Source organism: Labrus bergylta, chromosome 9 (assembly GCF_963930695.1).
Source record: "Labrus bergylta chromosome 9, fLabBer1.1, whole genome shotgun sequence".
Taxonomy (NCBI): Eukaryota; Metazoa; Chordata; class Actinopteri; order Labriformes; family Labridae; genus Labrus; species Labrus bergylta.
The window spans coordinates 29,364,991-29,371,565 of NC_089203.1; positions in this window are offsets into that span (position 1 = coordinate 29,364,991).

Genomic DNA, 6,575 nt, shown 5'->3' on the forward strand with positions numbered 1-6,575 from the left:
CCTTCTCTATTAGCCGATTCTGTACTTTTCTGCCAGATGGGGTTAGCTTTGCTTTATCGCTCACGCCTCCGTCTCAGCCCGGAGGACAGCTGATGAGGGCTAAAGAGGGAATTAGCTACCCACTCAAAGGCTTTGCTCTGATCCTTCAGGTCAGTGTTTGGTCCCTCCAGCTCTTGGGCAGGACAGGGTAACACTAGTTTGGGAGGATTTGGGTAGATTTAAAATCCAAAGAGGAGGGGGTCTAATGCATGTACTGCCCATAGACACATGAGCCAGAATCTATGGATGCACCACAGAGGAGGGAAAGTCCCAGATGTGGGTGCTCCCATGGTAGCTTTGTCTCCTGAGGGGCAGTTGGGGGGGAGATACTTTATTTGAAGCAGCAGCCAATCGCAATGCTTACCATTACATAACGTTCAAAAATTCATTCCAATTGCTACAGTTTACATTCTCACTTCTCCACACCAGAAAATGGCACAGGATCAGAATCAATGCACTTTGAAAAGGAGAACTGGGATACTATATTCATGGGGCTTTTTGGTTTGAGTCTGGACTGGTTGATCCAGCAGATGGCGATAGCGCACAGGGAAAAACTATTTCATGCATTGTCCTTTAGAAATTGTGACATTTGCAGCAGTAGCAGCAGCAGTGAATCAGAAATGAATTAGTATTCAGTAAGTCACATGTGAAAACACATCTTCATCCCTTAATACTTAAGTTTACTCAGTTAATAATAGGAAAGTGAAACACCTAAAGGATGTAATGTAAACTACAGCTGACTACAATGAATGGGATTACCTCGGCTTTGACCGTCTTGTGGCAGATCTTATTTGTCTGTCTGTCTAAGAGTGAAAAACAAATTAAATACAAATCAAGTCAAATTCAGATAATTGTTGCAACAACTTCGTGAAGTTTCTTTTTCTTGCATGTTCAGCAACACTGATCCAAACTGACACTTTCACACTTGCAGAAAACTCATAAAACACTCCTGATATTTCCAAGAGGAGCTGTATGTGTGACTGCAGCAGGATATTCTCCTGAAATGATCTAATATTTTCAGGAGTGCAGATGTGAAAATGGCTGAAGTGAGACTATCACAAAGTCTTTACAGCAACTTGTGCAGACATTTATGTGCAGGATGAACAACATTCTCAGCATGTCCCACTTCTTGTGGTTGATTATTCATATATTGGATGCAGTTTGGTTTCTGTACGACTTAATAATTCAATAAAGAATCAAATCATGGTATTAAAACCAGCCTGGAATGGGCTAACTGAGATTCCAGCTGTGAAGTATCACTAACAAATATGTCACCAATAGTCAATAATTCTGTTTCATTATCCAAATCCTGCATTGAGTTCAGCTGATACTGTACAATAACAACAACTGCATTCTGTTCACATGTTCTCCTGAATGTGAACGACTCGACTGATACTGAAAACAACATATAGAATCCAGCTCGGGTATGCTGTAGAACCTGAATGGCAACATTCTCACATTCTCTGCAGTTAAACGTGACACAATGAGATGTGTGTAAGTCTGTCATAACACGCTAATCAATCAATTTCCTGTCCAACCATTCCTAAATGACAAAATGACACTGTTGTCTGTTTCAATACTTTGCTTGAGGTTTTTTAATTTTGCAACAATCACCATCCTGCTGCCTGTTGCAGTTACATGTGATTTTACGTCATGTCTTAATCATAATAATACGTTTATTAGGTATAGCACCTTTTCACAGAGTGGGGTCAGAAAGTGCTCTACAGAATATGATCATTACAGTCAAAACAACAATAAAAATCATGAAAGAAAAACAACACTTTAAAAGTCACAATAAAGCGACTAGAATAAATGTGTTCAAAAGCAAATTGGAAAAGAGTCTTAAGAAGCTTTTTAAAAAACATCAACTGAAGCTGCAGAGCGAAAGTGCAGCGGGGGAGCGTTCCAAAAGTGTCTGAGCCACAAATTCAAAGCACAACACCTTTAGTTTTCATTCTGGCACGAGGGACAACAACTCTATGAGACCATAAAGACTAGACAGATATAACTCACACTAAACTTTACAGATGCACCCATCCACTTTTTTTTCACTTCCAATCCGATTCAGATGCACATGTACGATACGGATTCCAATATTTAATGATCATAACTAATAGTGTTATTGTTGTTGTTGTTGGTATTATGTGCTACTCAAAGCTGTGGTAAACCTGGCATTGCATTGTATTGGCTTTACATACAAACAGGAAGCAGCAACAGCTGTCAAGTTTTTCAAATTAAATCTTTTAAAATTAAGTGTAAGAGTTGTACTCATCGCGTCTGAACGTCGTCATGGAGACGACTTGTGGACACGTCTTACTGTTCAGTCTGAACGTCTTCAAAGTGAGACTGTACGAGCTGAGAATGTTCAGCGCCGTCAGTCCGATATCCGGTACGTACATTTCGTCAATATCGAACCTGATACCGATATCAGATTGGATCGGTCCCATCTCTACTAAACTGATGGTATAATTCCATTGCCTCATTCAATGGGAACGAAGGCATTTTCATTTAGGAATGCTTTGTCGTCACTGCTTTATTCTCGTAACTGGTGACAAACAAGGTGATGACATAAAGACTTGAGTAAAACGGTTTGAAACCACTTGTTGATTCAAATCACAGCTGTCTGAATATGACCACATGCTGTAGCTGTATTTGATTTTTTACATACTTTAGTAATCCCACTGTGTTATTGAGAGACATGCTTCTCACACACAATGCACTGGACCAGACCTGTGGACATAATGGAGAGATGTCAGAGTGGGGCTGCTACACAGAGCTGTTGGGGGTTTGGTGCCTTGCTCAAGACTACCTTGATAAATGACCTGGCACCGCTCCAACAATCAGACCAACTTCCATACTTTGGCAAATGGACTTGAGTTTGTAGATTTATTATCTAATCTTCTGACTACTCAAAGCACTTGTACACCGCAGGTCACATTCTCACACTGACGGTAGAGGCTGCTGGGTAAAGAGTCCATCAGTATTAACTAATTCCATTCATACACCTTTGACGAAGCAGTGGGAGCAACTTGGGGTTAAGTGTCTTGCCCGAGGACACATTGGACATGTTGCTGCAGGAGCTGGGGACCGAACCCTCTACATTCCGGTTTTGAGACGACCAATTATACCAACTGAGCCACAGCCGCCCCTGTGGTCCACACCAGGACCTGAACCTGCGACCCCCCCCCGGTTCCCAACCCAAAGTCCCTACACACTACTGCCGCCCCATACATGTGACAAAAAGGAGAAAACTATGTATGAGGAAAGCTTTTAAACAGCAGACATGTTAAACTGTCACAGCAGAGATGTAACTCACCTGTGTGCATTCCATAACAGGTTGACAAGTTAAGCCTAAAGGGTGTTGCTACTGCTCAACGGTTACATCAACAAGTCACAGAAACAAAGCAGTAAACCGGTTCAGCACTTGTGATTTTGATTTTCATGCTAGGAATGATTAAAACGCTTCACAACATATTACGCACTTTATGCCTTTTATTAAGTAATGCAGTTTCTTAAATCTTTGTTTGAGATTCATGCTTACGGTGGCCCTGAAGGTCAACTACACAACTATGTCCTGACTGCAAATATATTTAATGAAATATGCAAATAGTATCTTGGGTCACTTTATAATGTAGCTGTTGTATTATATTGTCTGTTATATCATGCAGAAGCCAAAAACACAAAGGGCAAGGCTGAATGACCTCCAGCAAAGCATTTAGTGAGAGGACTTCCAGGTTAGCTTGACACTGTAGGGCTGGGACTCTTTGGGGGTCTCACGATTCCATTCAGGATGTATTTTTGATTCTAAACAGTTTTCTCCTTTTTGTCACATGTATGTGGCGGCAGTAGCTCAGTCTGTAGGGACTTGGGATGGGAACCGGAGGGGCCCCGGTTCAAGTCCCGGTGCGGACCAAGTTTGGAAGTAGCTGGAGAGGTGCCAGATCACCCTCTGAGCACTGCCGAGGTGCCCTTGAGCAAGGCACCAAACCCCCTCCCCACCATCAGCTCAGGAGCGCCCACTGTGGGCAGCTCCATCACTCTGACATCTCACCATTAGTGCATGTCCACAGGATCCTGTTTGTGTGCATGTGTGTATATACTTCAGCCTGTGTGTGTGTTGCATGACTACAGAGTGTGAAAACTGAAATCAATAAAGTAAATCTTCTTCTTCTTTAAAACGATTCACGATTCATTGGTCCAAGTTTATTTTTTCGAATGAAAATTTCAGAAGATAAATATCTTGATTTTCATAAAACAATATATTTTTTCCCCCACCTCTACTTACACTCCAATAACAATTAATTTACACATTTAGAATCCTAACATTATAAACAGAGAGCAGTAAATGTGTCTTTGTTGTCTCCACTGAAGATCTTTGTGCAGCCTCGCTCCGAGCCCTGAGGTCCGCCCCTATAGGTTTCTGCAACATCCCAAAACAAAGTTCTGCTCGTCTCTCAGTCGGCCTTTTGGCCACTTTAAATACAGTTAATGCATGTTTTATATTTTCTATCTCAGCAGTGGATACTTGTGGTTTTTATGAAGTAAGCGACCTGCACTGGCATCTTGATTACTTTTAAATGTACTGTGTTCCTCTTATTGCAGCTTCTACTGTGCAGTGTACTTCAGGTTAGTAATGAGTAAGAATCCTGCATTAGTATCGCTATTGTGTAGCTATTGTGTATTCTATATTGTCTCTTATCAAGCAATGCATTTTATTGTCCTCCTGTTATTTGTTGTGTAAGGCCTCCATACATACAATACAGAATTTTAAAAAACATATTCATTGTATATGCGAGCAGGATATCATCATCAGCTTATCAATCAATAAAAGAGCAATTAGAAGAATAAAATATAAACACTAAAATAATATTAAAGCTTGAAATTACCACAGTGATAAGTCAGCAATTAAAATCATATAAAAGAGTTACAGTCAGGTATTTGGCGGTTAAAAATAATATTTCTAAAGTGTCCATAAAGGGATAAAAGTGCTCAAGTTCAGGTCCTGTTGTAAAATATTCCAGGAGTTTGCAGCACTAACATTAAAAGCAGTTTTCCCCAGGTCAGTCCTGGCATGAGGATCCTGGAGAACCAGCCTCTCACTCGAGTGGGTTAAAAATGAACCGGGGTTCAGATTTAACAAGAAGGTGATATATGATGGAAGCTTTCCAGTAAGGGCTTTATAGATAAAAAGATGCCAGTGGTTATTGCGTCTCTCAGTGAGGGAGGGCCAACCAACTTTATTATGAAGAATGAAGTGATGAGTCATGTAACTATCACCGGTGATGAATCTAAGCGCAGAATGGTAAACAGCATCTAAGGGCTTTAGCGTAGTGGAAGAGGCAGGCCTATAGACCACATCACCATATACTGATTGTTCAACTCAATGTATCAACATTTTACGATATAGTTTATGTGCTTTGTGAAGTCAGGTGTGTTTCCTTACTGTCCTTTGTTTAGTGGAGTTTTATTGTTTAGTCTTGCGTCACTTTTATGTGGGGTGGGAATTAGAAAATATGATGATTCATATCTCGCCCTCGGCTTCACCTGTAGCCTACAAGTGAGTAATAAAGTGAGACACACTCTTTTCTTTTTGTCACATCCTACCTGAGATAGTTTTTTCTGCAGTTGCCTCAATCATTACAAAATTCAGGTCAAAGCTGCAGGATGTTGAAAATGAACCAAGAGTGTCAGTGTCACAGCTGCACCCAGGATTAAGAAGATCTGCAGCACAAAACAAGCCAAAGTAGTCTCTGAAATGATCTCAGGACTGGAAGTATGAATCTTAAAAGAAGACTTTCATCTTTATTTTTGGGGAGTTGTTCATCTTCAGAGAGTCAGTGATTGTTGTTGCATCTTAAAATGGTGAAGTTTCATGTTGCAGTTTCACTTTTAATTTACCTTTTTTTAATTTTTGTGACACGCTGAAGTTTCTTTTCTTATACTATTTTGCAGACAGTGTTTGGAATAAATTCTATATAAGAATTTGTTAGCAAAGGACTGCAAGTGTGTTTAGTATTTGTTTTGTGTGATGATGTGTTGAAGGAGGGGGGATGATAATATTATCATCTTCCAAAGAGGGGCCAAAAGGGAAAGTCTGGAAACTTCTGCTCTACATTAAATGCTGAATACTTCAGCACTTTGGCTAAACTCAGAGTTTTTATTTTCGTTTCAGGTTTTTCACACTACATCTAAAAAATGTGTTTTATTTTGAGCGGGTCGCGTTTGCTAAATTCATTTTCTCGATGTTAAGTCTTTTAAAAAGTCTTGCAGGTCCTTTGACAACACTTACCTTAATTGTTTTGAACACACTTAAGAGATTTCCCTGCAGTTTCTTCATCCACTCAAACGAAACCTATCCCTCGAGCTGCACAATTAACAGTAATATAGAAATAACGTTTCACATGTTGTCAGTTTCTGTTCGAAATAATAACCGGAAATGACACTTGTCTTAGCTGGACAAGACGTGAGAGATTTGACAGCAACTTCCGGTCACCATGTTGCAAAAGGACTGTAAAAATAATGCAAGGAAACAAGTG